The 14,939-nt window shown below is 52.7% G+C and overlaps 1 protein-coding gene across 3 annotated transcripts in view; it reads left to right on the top strand.

Annotated features, from left to right (window-relative positions):
• The window catches only part of TEKT3 (tektin 3), a 72,415-nt gene that overhangs the window by 10,843 nt on the left and 46,633 nt on the right, over positions 1 to 14,939 (top strand). Inside the window, exon 1 of one of the 3 annotated variants that reach the window (XM_021276523.4) lies at positions 3,213 to 3,401. The exons of 1 other annotated variant lie outside the window; for it this stretch is intronic. The gene's annotated coding sequence lies outside the window, so the exon portion shown is untranslated. Of the gene's footprint in view, positions 1 to 3,212; positions 3,431 to 14,939 lie in introns of those variants that run through there. One more of the 3 variants, XM_021276524.4, reaches the window with a different exon arrangement.

The following is a 14,939-nucleotide window of genomic DNA, read 5'->3' as shown; positions in this document are numbered from 1 at the left end:
CAAATTAATGTGTGCCTGCAGAAGAGGAGCACTGTGACAGCAGGAAGCTCAGCGCTTTCTGTCCAAATATTGACCAGGTTATGTGGGGAAGGTTTGCAGCCTGAAAGGAGCCTGCATTGCCAGCTCAGAGCCTGCTGGAGTCTTGTGCTGGGGGCAGGCAGCCTGTTCTGGGCAGGACCCGCAGCTCTCCGTGCTTGGCTCTGGGTATGAGGCTTGGAGCATCACCACCAAGGTGCATGAGCCCTGCAGGAGGGGCTGGGTGTGCCTGCTGAAGAACTGTGGGTGGAAAACATTGCTTTGAATTTGTCAGCTAGCAGTGAAAAATGGCCATCCTTCCAAGGAAGCACTGGCTAACGCCTTAGGAAAGTGATTACCGGGGAAAAATGTGGTCATTACTTGTGCTTTGGTAGGTTTTATTTAGCTCTGGTACCCCACCGTGCTGGACACCCGAAACAGCAACAACAAGAGGGTGATGCTGGGCCAAGGACGTGTGTAAGGACTTCCACCAGCTTGTCACTGCTGAAGCAGAAAGTGGAAGCTGGGAGCGCACAATGGGAAAGCTGCCCAAAGCAGGAATGTCATCAGTAAGGCAGTCACAGGGATGATGCTTTTGGTGGATTTACTCCGCAGTGTGCGCCCTGCCACCGCATGTCCTGGTGCTTCCCCTGCCCTGGCACCTTTGGGGACAGCCCAGACCCTTGGGAAGGTGCCGTGGGGTTAGTCCAGAGATGGTGTGAGAAAGCACAGCCCCAAGTGACTCAGAAGCCCCAAACACCAGTATGTGTGGTGGCATTTCCAGCAGACCGGCCACAGGAGCATCCCATGGTGGAAAAAAGCAGTGCAGGAAAACTCTTGGAAGCTCTGACTGCGAAGCCTGCAGCACGTGTGTTGATCTGTAAATGAGAATACCATCTCTCTGGCTTCCCTGGTAGTGTTTATATGGGTGACACGACGTGCCTGATTAAGCTTTTTGCAAGATCTGGCTCACAACGAGGCCTGCTGCATTGCTCTGTCACTGTGAGCTGTGGGAGGTTTGCGAGAGTCATTAAGTGGAAGCGGTGCTGTAATAACACCCCACGCCAGCTCCCTTCCAGGCAAAAGCAGAGTCGAGTAGCTCAAACGATGTGGTCTTTACAAATGTATTGAGGCTTTTATCCCGATCTGTGGCAGCCTAGAGGGCTTCTAAGGTGGATGTCCGAGCCATGAGGCAAGGTGTGCAGCTCTGCTGCAGGGGGTTATTTTATTACCATGGTGTTTACAGACAGCAGAGTTGCAGAGGGCGGTTTTAGGGACTGCGGAGTGCAGGGGGGTGGCACTGGGGTGTGTGGTGCACCCCAGGGGTTATGTGGAAGCAGTGATAGCAAACCCTGAGCCGGCTGGGGTCAGTGGGGTGAGGGATGAGGTGGTGGGGTGGGGAACTGGGGGAGTGCATGTTTGGGGCAGATCTGTCACAGAGGCCTCAGAAAAGGGCCCAGCTCCAGAGCCTGATCCCGCTGGGAGGTGCAGGAGGGTGAGGAGCATCCCTCAGTGCAACCCACTGAGGGGCTGGGGCTGTGAGCTGCCACCGGGGTCTGCTCCCAGGCAAAATGTCCTGCCAGAAGTGGCACGAACACGTCTGCAGCCCAGGCTGGGGAGGAAAACACAGAGGAGCCTCTTTGGCTGTGGAGGCTGTGAAGACATTTGTGGCCACCAAGGCTTTGGGAGCTGTGGGCAGCATGTGCTGCTCTCTGCTCTGCAGTAGGCAGAGATGTCAGGGAGTTAATTGGTTAATTACCAATTAACTGGGAGTTAATTGGTTAATTGCTGCCCTGGGCAGCTCCTGGCAAGGTGCAGTAGGAGGCTGAGGATGTGGGGATGTGATGCTGGCTGCATCCCTGCCCTGCCATGCAAGAAAGTGTTGGTAATGCTGCTGATTGTTCCAAAACCAAGTCTATTTCTGTCGAAGATTTTTCTGGATGAAAAATGCTGTCTTGCTTTCTTTGGTGTCTGATGTCCAGCGTGCAACAGCCACGCTCCCAGACAGGCACTGTGTATGCTCATGCACTCTGCAGAGCTCGCTCTTCCCTCCCCTTGCATTGCAGTGACTTCGAGGCAGGTTGTACATGGACTGATGCTCTCTGGAAGCTGCTGCATGGTAGCCTGATGTAACAGCATGCCAAAGATTAACCCTTATTCCTTGCATTCACTCCTCACAGCCCTGTGCCTTGTGGTCTGTACAAGGAAGAAGGTGGTGTAAGGTATTGGGGGGTAGTGGGCTTTGGATAGGGGTGGATGGCACAGCTGTGAGTGCTTCGGGGAGCTGATTGCCTTCCCCGGTGTGCAGTTTATCCTAAAAATGGCATCAAAGGAAGATAAAACAGGAGAAGGATATTTACTGATTGCCTGGGGCCACAGAGGGTTAACTGCTGCCTGAGCTCATAGACCAGTGTAGTGGAAGTTGAGCAATCTGGGATTTATTACAGAAACTCAAACCGGGAATTAGGAAGGAGAGCTGTAGCCAGTCAGAGCGCTTTCTCAGAGGACTGAAGCCCATTTTCTCCAAGCTAAGCACTAATTTGAAGTGGCAATGCCAGAATTTCTTGCAGGGGCCTCTGAGACACGAAGGGCAGCAGGCTGGTCTGTTTGAGCTGTGCCACCGGCTCTGCACGCCGCTTCACTGCTCTGCCGTGTGCTCCCTGCCCACTGGGCTCACAAAGTACCCGTCAGTACCCGTTGTTCCCCAGGCACTGCTTCTTCCCCTGCATCAGCTGGAAATGGCAGAGCTGATTTCTCACCATCGCCTTCCCCCTGGCCACGGAGGTGAAGTCCTCCCCGAGGATGCGCGGTGCCCCAGAGGCACAAAATCTGCACAGATAATTCATAGGCAGGTGCTGGGGACCAGAAAGGGCTCCTCAACTGAAAGCCTTATTGCCTGGAGCAAGAGGAGGCTTTGCTCCCCATCTGGGCTTGTTTTTTGGATGCAGTCAGGGTTTGGAGGTGAATTGGTGCCCATGAGGAAGAGTGCTCGGCTATTCCCACTGTCACTGGGCTGGCTCCCTCTGCCCAACACCGTGGCGGCAGATGCTCTCAATATTTTTGGTTTCCTCCCCCAGAATCTCAGAGTTAACTGGGGAAATATCCTGCCAGCTCCTCTGCTGATCCTGCCGGTGCCGCCGTCCGCGTGCAGTCCCCGCTCTGTCCTGGCTCCCTGCCAGCCCCGCTGCCGGCTCGGTGGGGTTGCTCACCCGCTGCTGGCACGGGGGCACGCTCAGCGCTCGTTGCCTGAGAATGGGGTTTTTATTTTCCATGTGCCTCCAGCCTTTTGTGCGAAGGCTGTCCTGAAGTGACCTCCAGGCTCTGGCTGTGTGCTGTACATGTTCTGCAAGAGGAAAACGTGGCGGGACTCCAGATGAACTTGGAAGGTCTCCGTTTTCCCCTTGGTGCTGAGTGGGTGAGGCAGGGAAATGCCTGCGAGAGGCAGGAGCTGTGCTGTGTCCTGGTGGCGATGGGGATTTCATCCCAGCAGTGGTGTGGCTGTGTCAGGGCTGGCTTGTCGGGCACTCTGCGTGCATGGAGGTGTCGCTTTCTGGCCGATGGCAGACATCAGCTTTATTCCCTGTCCCGGCTGCTTTCCAGCAGCACGGGCAGCAGCTTGGCTGCCTGTGGAGGATGAGTTTTTTGACTGTCCCCAGCTGGAGATGGCACAGGGAGCTCCAGGATGAGCAATGTGCGGGGCCTGTGCCAGCCTCACCGAGCTCTCAGGGTGGCAGGGGCTTGGGGAGGGCCATGCAGCAGATGCATCCTTAATGATCTTGGAGAAATCTCTGTACCTGTGTCACAGCGGGAGGGAGAAGAGCTCTGTGTGTGTTTTATGGCACCCTGTAGCTGCTTGTTGGCTTGGCTGGCTGCTTTGGAGCTGCTCTGAGACCAGGAGTGAGCCCTGTGGCACCTCGGGGCTCTGCCGCAAGCAGCAGGGGCTCCTTGGGGATGGAGCGGGGTGGCAGCAGGGAGACAGAAAGCACTTGGAGGCAGATGCAGGGCCACATGTGAACAGCTTGTTCTCTGCGTCCTACTTTGTCCTGCGCTGTGAAGCACGGGCCAGCGCGTCTCCAGGGGGAGAAAATGCCCAGAAATTCCACAGACCCTTCAATATCATTTCTGTTCTGCAGCAAGACAAAAAAGGTCCCTTTGTGCGAGGGCTGAAAGAAATAGCCCAGTCCCACAGCCTCCCTGAAGCCTTAATGTCAACTATTTGCCTCCTTGTGCTTGCACACAAACAAGCACTTTCTCTTGCCTGTCCCTGCTCTGGCTGCTCCCCCGGCTCCGTGTCCTCCTCAGTGACACCAGCGGTACCCGGCCACCTCCTGCTCAGGCTCCTGCAGGTGGAGATACAGGATCAGCTGGGGAAACGGGCTGGAAAGCAGCAGAAAGACAACTAAAGCTGGTTTTGGAATGAAATGACCAGTTCGTGCTGCTTTTGATTCAAGGGGCTGCTGCATGTGTGATAGCAGAGGGCGAATTCTCGCTTGCAGATACAAGCGTGGAGCTGGTGGATGTCCCCCTCTCCACCAGCATGGCCCAGTGTCTCGTTCTGTTCTTGCCTGGGTATTGCCTGTCCTGCTTTGGGGTCAGATGTCCTCCTGGTGTGACAATCAGATGAATAGCTCCACACAGCCCGCGGCAGCTGGGGAACCACCCCTGCTATTTTAGTTGCTGTTTGTACGTACACACACTGTGGTGTCCTGGGTGTGATCCTGGCACCCAGCTTTTTTTCTGTCACGTTCCCTTCCCCTTCGTAGTAAGAAAAAATAGAAGTGCAAAAGACCATAACATGCCTGCGAAGGAGAAACAAGTTACTCAAAGGCCAGCAGCATTCCTGCTGTTTTGTTCATTCAGCAGCCTGCACACGAGTGCTGAGCACAGCTCCTGTGCCCAGCCCTGAAACCTGGCACATCGCTGGGCATGTTGTAAAACATCTCCACGAAACTGGGAGGCCGTGGAGGCTGCTGCTGTGGGAACTCTTGGTTTTGGTTCCTTTATGTTCCACTGTCAGCTCTTCCTAACTCATGACCAGTAAGGAAGCTGGTCCCAGTAACCAGCCTGGACCTGGGATGTGCTCGCTGGGGTGGCTCTCCTGGAAGGTGAGGTGATGGAGGGGACGTGGCCTGTGTGGGCTCTCACCTTGCTGCCTCCTGTCAGCACCTTTCAGGAGAATTTGGGGGTGATGTGGTTGCACCTGCTGGGGCAGGAGCTTGGCTGACTGCTTCTGGGCCATCGTGCTTCACCCCAGGGCTCAGCCTCCAGTGCACCCAGAGCCCCTTGGAGGCAGTGGCTGGGCACCTGATGTTAGGTCAGGCCCACCCTGGAACAGACAAATAAAACCTTTGTGATGCTTTTTGGATGGTTTGTCACTGTGGCCCTAGTGCACAGCCAGGGTTTCTCTCCTTCCTAAGGTCTTTCATGGGGTATATCCTGTGTTCCCAAATTCCCCCTGCTGCCTCTTCTGTTGATCTCTTCCTCCCCCAGCCCTTTCAGAGCCTCTGATCATCTCTTTCCATCTCTACAAAACAGCTTCCCAGTTCATATGTTTGGGGAGGAGTTTGGGTTGGAAGCAGTTCATGGAGCATTTCAAACAGTAAAGTAAGATGAATGAATAAAGGATGGTTTTGTTGCTCTTATCCTTTCATCAGCTTTGTTTGGTTTCCAGCAGTTCTTTTAGCAATTGCTGTTCCATCTGGCTACTCACTGAGGGGTCATATTAAAATCTTTCTGAAGATGAGTGAATTGCTGTTGAGTTGTATAAGGGTTGAAGCTGACTTCTGGTGAAGTAGCATTTGTATGTTGCTTAAACTGGAAGGCTGAAGCTTCTTTGGGCAGCAACCCTGAAGACAGGAACCTCCTGTCCTGAAAAATCTCTGGGCGATGCAGGCTAAGCTAAGAGAGTGTAAAATTCAGCTTTAAGATATGCCTGATGGTCTGTCGGCTTTCCTGGAGAGGTGGAGGTGGTTCTCACCCTGGGCCGTGGGGAAGGTGGGTTGGGTACAGCGTGGGGCTAAAGCCTGAGGGAGTGGTGGGGAGTTAAACTGCAGGGCCTGGTGTTTGCTCAGACCTAGGGCCTGTGTGTGAAGCATCAACATCTACCACTTCATCAGAGACTTCTTCCAGGGTGGGAATTTGATATGATGGGAAACGTCTTCCTGATCCTAAATAGCTATAAATTAGGAAGCCGTGCAGTAAGCTCTGGTTTAACACCTGCTGGCAGAGGGGCCAGAGCACATTCGGATGAAAACAAGATGCTCATCTAGTTAGAGAAATCAGCTGCTGATGTCTTCCCACCTCAGACGAGCGTTATTTAGTGCTGCATTTGTTTGGCTGTAGAAAAACTGATGCTTCAATTTGCTTGAGGTGGGATTTTTCCAGTCAAAGGCAGACAATGTGATCCCCACCCCAAGTGCTCTGTGGATAAGACTTCCCCCCACCTCTGGTGCGCTGCAGGAACGCAGAGGCTGGGGGCCCAGAGCCCGTCAGCAAGGGCTGGCTTAAAAACAGAGGGGAAAATAGTTCTAATTATTGTGAGCTTTTAAAAACACAAAATAGAAGCTTATTATTTCGCAGAATTCCCTTTGCAGCATGTAATTTCATTCCCCCCCCCCCCCCCAATTTGCTTTTACTACGCGTTCTGGGTGCTGTCAGAACAGCCTGATTTATCGGTGACAGCCTTGGCTGTTTTTCAGGCGGGTCCCTCTAAATATAAGGGTGTGAAAGCTGTCCCGCTGCCAGCAGCGCGCTCAGAATTAACTCGCCCGAGTGGCAGCACGGAGCGATGTGCTGGGCACTTTATGGCTTACATGCCTTTCATAAAAAGCAGCCTTCCCTCCGCTCTCTTGGGAAGCTTTTTCCTTTTATTACATTGAATATCTCAGCCTGAAGTTGGAGAAAATCAAGTGGAACAAGCAGTTGCTGTTTCCCTGTTACCAGCTCTCTTGTGTGCTGTTAGAGTTGTAGTGCATGAGGGAGGTGTTCATTGACCAAGGGTTCTGGCAGCAGAGCTTTGTCTAAGGTTTTCTTCCCATCCTGAAGAAACGAGGACCTCTGACTGTCCGTGTTTCAATACATGTAGGCCAGAACAGGTCAGTTGGAAGGGATCTGCAAAGGTCGAGTCCCACTGCCTGACTGCTTCAGGGCAAACCAGAAGTTAAAGCCTTATTATTAAGGACATTATACAAATGCCTCTTGAACACTGATGGGCATGGGGCATCAGCCACCTCACTATGAAACCTGTTTCAGTGTTTGACCACCCTCACAATAAAGAATTTTTTCCTAAGTAGTAGATTTGGGTTTAAAACCAGCCCCAATTCTCACAGGAATTGTAGTTCTTTTTGGTGGCTTCCATTTTAATTTTGGTATTGCCCGTTTTCATTCAGCAGCTCAAAAGAATCATTGTTTGATTTTTTTTTTTTTTTTTTTTTTTTTTTTTTTTAAATGTGGTTCTGTGAAGTGTGCTGCTGTGGTATCCCAACAATTGTGAGTCTGATTTAATTGCCTGGTTGGATGGGGCTGGCTGGAGGTTTGTGCTTCCCGGCCACTGTGAGGTGACCCAAGTGGGTCCCTGGCTCTGGTCCTGCTGCTGCCCATATGGCAACACTGGGCAGGAATGGTGACTTTTTGCTTGCAAAGAAGCTGTTTTGATTTGATTTTTGGACCAAATGTATTCGTAAATGCCAGGATATGTCTCAGAAATGCTATCTGAAGGATATAAAGAAGAGCTCCAGGCACAGCCCTATGCGTGTGGTATGGGGAAAACTAGGGGCTGGGTCTCTGTGCTGGGGAGAAGAGAAATTCTCTCTGGATCTGAAGTACCCGGATTCTCAAAAGGTTTAAAAACTTTTCCGGAGTTGAGAATTCTGCGTGAAGTGGTCTGGCTGACTTTCCTGAGCATTTTAGAGAGGTTTTAATGTTGGAGGGGTTGGCAAATGTCTGCCAGGCAATGTTTGCAGGAATAATGGCCACAGGTGTAAAATCAGCATCCTTGTAACACACACTGGCTGTGAAGGCACATGCCTTGAGCCCACGGCTGTCCCCAGATAAGCTCCACTTGATGTGAGCAGGGTGTGATTCTAGGCAGGACATTAGGAAGCTGAGGCCAGACCTGGAAGTGCCCCTGCCCTCTGAGTGGGTTTAATTTCACCTTTCCCACCTAAAGGCTGATGGGGCACAATGTTGTGCTACCTGGCCCCATCCCACTCCTCACAGCCTCCACAGCGGGGCGGGGAGTGCCGTTGGCTGCCTGGCTGGGTGGCTGTGCTGGGGGGATGAGTTTTATTTCAGGAGAAAAAAGTGATGCTAACGTGGTGTGTTTCCCAGTCCTGTTCTAGATATTACATCTTTTGGGGTCTCTTTAGAAATAATCCACGTAGGGGGATTTTTTAGCCTTATACTATAGGGTTACTACTTTCAGCAGAAGTGCATGAAATTTAACGGTGCAAGGGTGCATGTTGGAGATATGTTGCAAGGTCCTGGCTCAGCTTGGGGGTCTCTTGGCTGGCCCAAAGGAAGGGAGAGCAGCTTTTGGCTGGCATTAGATGCAAGCGAGGTGCCCTGGTGCCCTTGGCACTTTACTTTTATAACTATCATTTTTTTTTAGCCACTTTCTGACCTTGCTTCTTCGCTCAGGTTCTGTCTTCACATTTGGTATTTCTGTCTTTATCATTATCCCAGGGAAGGGAGTCAGAGTTCAGAAGCGTGCTGGTTCGTGAGCCCCAACTACAGCATGGGGTGGGACATGGACGGAGAGCTGGACACTGTGTACCTGTGTCTTCTCACAGTGTGCCCACTGCCTGGGCTGGGCAGCAAGAGATGTTGCAAAAATTGAGATGGAAACAGATCAGAGGAGAATGGTTGGTTGGGGAGGCGTGGGGGAAGTCCTGGTGGCTGCAGGGAGCAGTCCAGCCGATGCCTGAGGCCTGCACGAGGTGCTACATGCCCCAGGGTGATTGCTTGTGGCAGCGGGACAGGGGATGCAGGACAGGGCCTGTCGCAGCCCCATGTAGTGTGTGGCAGAGCACTCAGGCCATACTATGAGGCCGTGCTCCCAGCTGCGTGCCACAGGGAATCCCAGGCTGGCACCAGGGCAGGAGAGCACATTGGAGTGTTTCCCCTGGAGCATCCCGTGAGGAGACATCTCAGAGATCATCACCAGATAAATCCCAGGCTCAGCCTGCGACGTCCGGCCCTAATCCCGGCCCTGCAGCGGGACGGGACGGAGGTCAGCCCTGCGTGCTCTGGGAAGCCCTTGCCAGGCCACCGGGACGGCCTGGAGATGGGTCTCACTGGCAGGTGCTCACGGAGCAGAGGAGTTGATCTGCCTGGAGGACTTCCAGGGATGTTTGTGGAGCCTTTTCTCCCCGTGCTCTGACGGCGCTCCCAGGCCAGTAGCCAAGCACAAACTGTAAATAACAAGCGGTGGCTGCTGACCCACTCACTTGCTGAGGTGCTGTCAGCTCTGGGCTTTCCCTGGCTTCTCCTCTCCAGTGCTTTGTGTTCCCATCCTCAGCTCCCCGAGCTGTTGTGGCATCTGTCTCCTCACACCCCCCTTGACATAGCCCACAAAAAGGGTGGAAGCCAGGGGCCAGGGCTCTGAGGTCGGGGGATATTTCTCTTCTCTCTGGGGTTCCTCTGTTCACAGCTGGCTGGAAGGTCAGAGGAGAAATCTCTGGGACTTGCAGCAGGCTCTGTCCCAGTGCCCCAGTGTGGGCAATTTGGAAGGCAGGTCCTGCAGCCTCACCTGGGTCTTTCTCCATCAAAGCACCCACAGCTGCCCAGGAGCATTCACCTGACAAGTATCCAAATTTTAGCCTGTCACCGAACCTTTCCACTTCTACAAATATTCAGGCTGGGGTTGCTGTCCATCAGGCTGCCTTTTTCTTCCTCATCATTTGGGAAATCGTAGGAACCTTTCCTTTTCTTGCCATGTGAGATGCTGCTCTAGCACCCGAGCAATGCAGTCAGGCCCAGGGCTCTTTGAGAAACCACAGCCTGCGTGAATATCACATGAGCAGTAGTATTTATCCAGGATCAAAATAATACCGTGCAAAGACTGAAATATTAGTGCATGCACGTGTCCTCCTGCTCCAAACTCGTGAGCGTGACTGGCCTCCTCTCTCCAGAAATGCTCTGGGCTGGGAGCACGTGGCTGGGTGCAGCACAGGTGGGTGTTCCAACAAAAACAGCGGGTGTGCAAGCCAGAGGTGTGGGTCAGAGCCACATCTCCGCACTGTAACCCTTGTCCTTCCCTCTTCCACCACCTCGTGTTGCTCATTCCTCGCATTTTTGTTGTACATCTGGTGGTTTGGGTGAGGGACCGAGCTGGAGCTTTCTGTTTGCTTTGCCAAACCATCTAGCACGTTTTGTCGTGGGGCTGTATGCAGAAATAGCTCCGCATCTCCTTACGGTGCGGTCCTGGCCCTGTTCCAGCCTGTGTTTGCTTTGTTGGGAGCTGGCACCGCCGGTGTGGCTGTCGCTGTCCCTGTCACCCTCGCAGGCCCCTGGTAGCATCCCGCAGCTGTTGGGGCCATCCTTGGAACAGTCGGAGAGGTTTTGCGCCTGCACTCAGCAAGGCGGAGAGGTTTTGCTGCACCCCTGGGGCACACAGTGCTCCTTCCCGGCTCTGCTGCTGCTGAATCAAACTCGCAGCCCTGCCCTGTGCCGGGGCCGGCTGCCCAGGTTTCCCTCAGGGTGTTTATCTATTTTTGTTATTTTTTAGTTTATTTTAAAGATCTGAGCTACAACTTCTAAAAATGAGAAGGACTCCAGAGCAGCTCTCCTACTGGTGCCTTGTTTGTGTTGCATTTGGTGCCAAATCCTGCTGCAGGGCTCGGCCCTTGTGCATGTTGGCTTGGAAAATAGTTGGATTGTCTTTTAATGTGACTAAACCCCTTTTGAGTTTCTTTTCTGCAAATTAGCCTGACAGGTTAATCGTAAAATAATTCTGTAACATAAGGGTTAAAAGATGTGAGCACCGAGTGAGAACAAGCTGTGGAAGGGCCGTGGACTATTTCAGCTTGTCAAAATAAACACGTCGCTTCAGCACAGTGTGCTGCCCTCTGAAAACTCATAGCTCAGAACAAGGCAGGTTTTGGCAGGGCTGTTCCCTCTTGTAAAGCTGAGAGCGTGTAGCATAGGTATGGAACAGCAGAACTTCATAGCAACAGCATTTCAGTGAGACTTTTTTTTTTTTTTTTTTGGGGGAGGGGGCATGGGGGTATGGAAAGTTTTTTCCTGCGAGCACATCGGGCTGTTTCTATTTATAAGCCTGGGGAAGAGTCCATGCTGCCTGTGGGGCTGCTTGGCCGTGTGCAGGGCCCTCGGCTCACCCTGGGGGGCCCGGCACAGCACAGGGGTGGCACCGGGGGTGACTCAGGGCGAGCTCAGTGCTGGACATGTCCCTGCAGTGTGAGCGAGTGCAGCTGGAGCAAAGCAAATTCATGGTCCTGCAACAGGCTGCGGGAGCAGGGAGCCCACAGGGTGCAGCTTGGTGCAGAAGGCACTGGATATACACTTTTTTTTCCTCTTTTTGTCCCCATGGTTTTTGGTAGAGGACAATCTGAAGCAGCACGTTTCTTTAAATGCTCTCAGTTCTTGGAAATGAAGTTCCAGGCTTCTGTGGTTTTGGTTCCTACCTGGAGTGCGTGGCAGGACCCTGGGAAATACTCACAGCTCTGTCTCCCTGTACACGTGTCCCCGTGCCTGAGCACCCGGAGCTGCCCTCATTCTGATGAGGACCCCAGTGCTGCAGCTGAGTGTCAGAGCCCCAGCACACCCAGGTGTATCTTTCTTTTTCTGGGTGTTTTCCTGTTCTGTGCAGCATGCTCATAAAGAACTGACTCTGCAGGAGAGAGGCAGAATCTGTCCCAGTTAAAATGAATAAAAAGGCAAATGGTGCACAGTTGGGAAGTAAAGACTGGGATTTTTGCAAATACCTGACTGATTTAGGAGTAAGGTGTGATGCACACAGGTTTGTAAATCCCATCTGGAGAGACTTTGCCTCCTTCCCCTCTGCTCCCAGATCTGCAACCAGGGGCTGCAGAGCCCTGCAGGGTGTCCGGTGAGCTGCCATGGAGCTGCTGTTTTCAGGACAGTTGCTCCATCTCTGTGTACATCCTTCCTTCTTGCCTGCAGGCTGCTGTTCAGAGCTTGCTACAGACAGGTCACAAACACCCTGGAGGGCAGAGTTTGTCCCTCTGATGGAGTTAGACCTTCAGGGTAGTCTCAGTAAGTGGGGCTCCTTGTTGTCCATCTTATCCAGCTGCTTGTGCCAAGCCAGATCATGTTTTATACTTGACTGCTTAGTTGTAGGTAGTACCAACTGGTGTACTAGGACAAGGCAGTGAAAAGTAAAGTATTAAAGTCATGCAGGAAGTTCTGCTTTTGTGCTATGTGATTTTTAAATGATTGGCATTTCAGTGAAAACCAGATGGTTTTATGAAAGGTCTCGGTAATACTTTATAAATGGAATACCAGTGGTCTGATTTATGATGATCTAGGTCTCTCTCTTCTGGATGACTTTTTCTCTTGGGATTTTCTGCTGTGTGAAGTTTCCCTTGAGCAGACATCTTCCCAGGTACGCTCAGTCTAATCCCTCCAGTTATTTCTACCAATGTTGGAGGCACAAGACTTGGGTGACTGAGGGTTTTAGGGCAGAAAGCTAAGCCTGGAAAGATCTTTGGTGTGGTTTTGCCATGCTGTCAGCAACTGTGGGCATTGCTCAGTGCTGCAGAAATGAGATCTGTTTTAAAATAAAATAAAGGCACAAAGGCTGGAAGTGGTGGATGCCCTCTGCATTTCTCGCATGGGTTATCTGGGTCTTGTTGCAGAAGAGCTACCGGGTGTTGCCCTGCCCGCCTCTCCCACAGTGCTGCCTGGCCCTCCGTGCTCATAGCAAAACCCTCACCGACCCCAGCTGTGGTCTTCAGCTCCAAAATGTGTCCTTGGTGGCACTGAAGGCACCCTTCCTTCTCCCTTCCTACAGGGATAAGAAGCCAGGAGGCAGCCGGCTGTGGTCCCGTGCCCTCATGGTCTCTTTCTTGGCTTGCAGAGCACGCCCAGCCCTCGGCCAACGTGGGCCTGCCCGGCCACCTCATCCAGTGCCACCGCCCGCGTCCTGCCTACGCCACCCACACGGCCCCGGTGGTGAAGATGCTGGTTGAGCAGGATGACTGGAGGAGGGCTGCAGCCGCCTGCCCTGCATGGAGGGAGCCGAGCCCGGAGCCTCCAGGAGCTGCTGCTGTGGAGGAAGCCCCAGCACCATCGGTGCTGAGCAGAGGTGGCAGCTGTGCCGGGATGGGCAAGGGCTCCCTAAGAAAGTCCACGGCTGAGAGCAGCTTGTTGTCTCCAAGTGCTCGCAGTAGGGTTATTTTTGCAAGAAAACCTCCCTCGTGTGTGGTACTGTGTGGCTCCCTGGCTTCTTCCAGCAAGAAGAAATGACTCGTCTGCAGCTGGAAATGAAAAAAGCAAAAAGGGAACTCTCAGATGTTTTCCTGAGTGCATTAAATTAGAAATGCAAATAGACTTCAGTTTTTGGACTCTTCCTAAAAGCCTTATTTGAATGAAAGCAGACGAGTGCAAAACATGGTGTTGCATTTTGCTCATCTGCTTTCAGGACAAAACTGTAACCACCACCTCTCCGGCTTGCTTTGGAGACACGGGCAGCCCTTTGCTGCTCGCAAACACCCCACAGAGGGTGCAGTGCAGGGGCAGGGTATGGAGACGCGGATGCCTGCGCGCCCACGCAGCCCAGCACACACAGAGCCCTGTTCTCTGCCCTCCTGCACCCAGTGACCCTGCTGGCAGCAGTGCCCAGTGCTGCTGGGGACTTGGCTGGGGGTAGCAGCCCCGGGGGGCTGCGCATCGGCGTCTGTGTCATCTTGAGATGTTGGGCAGTGGCAGAGGAAAAGCGCCCTGAGGAAATCCATGTCCTTGTTGTCTTCAGCTGCGTGGGGCTGAGGGAGCACTGACTGGAAGGCTGAGGAGTTGGCCACTCACACCCAGACCCTGCCTGTGGGTTTATCCCTTCTTTCCATTCTTTTTTTCTGTTTAAGTCACGTGCACCAGCCTGTGTGTATGGGTACGTGAATGTATGTTCATTTAGTGCACAAATGAATTAAAAGAAAAGCAGGGCAGCATCAAAGCTGAGCAGGCAGCAGGTAGATGGGCAGCTATTCATTTCTTACTCTAACAGATGAGCAGAGGTGTTAAGGCTGAGTACAGGCAGGAATCACATCTCCCCAGCAATTCTGAGCTTATGTGATACAGGAAAGTTTGTCCTTGGTGTCTCCAGCTGCTGGCGCACACCAGCTGAGGCCATCAGCACTGAGGAACGTTGCCTTTTGCAAAAACTTTTGAAAGTCTGGTGTCACCTAGTTCCTCGTGGGCTGACAGAGGTAGAATCCAGTTTTCCAGGACCATCTGTGCTGCCTTTGTCATGGCCACCGTCCTTCGCTGAGACTCAACTTGAGCAGGCACCTCAGATGTGCATCCACCTCTGCTAGGAATCGTCTGCCCTGTGCGTGGAGCGAGGCATGGATCAAGTTGGACAAAACATCAGTGGCTACACAACTGAAGTCTGCAGCAGACAGAACACAGGACAGTAGGATTCTCTTCCAGCATGGGCAAGGGGAGCATGTAAGGGGCAGGAGGCTCTGCAGAGGTGAGATGGAGGGTGCTGGCTTTGGCCACGTGCTGGTGCCCAGAGGGCTGGCCAGGTGGTGTGGCTCTGCTGGGGATGTGGGGTGCTGTATTTCTCCAAAGTTTCTAAATCAGCCAAGTCTGGTTGGGAGTATCTGTCACAAAGACAGCAAAAACCATATCCCTCTGCCAAATTTCTGATCCACTTCTGCTGGGGCTTCATCTAATGTGCTGTGAAACCAAGTGTTTTCCTATCCCTTGTGCTTGGGAATATTTTT

The sequence above is a fragment of the Anas platyrhynchos genome, chromosome 19 (genome assembly GCF_047663525.1).
Source record: "Anas platyrhynchos isolate ZD024472 breed Pekin duck chromosome 19, IASCAAS_PekinDuck_T2T, whole genome shotgun sequence".
NCBI classification, from domain to species: Eukaryota; Metazoa; Chordata; class Aves; order Anseriformes; family Anatidae; genus Anas; species Anas platyrhynchos.
The sequence above is the reverse complement of the archived record's forward strand: the minus strand, read 5'-3'. Positions and strand labels throughout refer to the sequence as shown.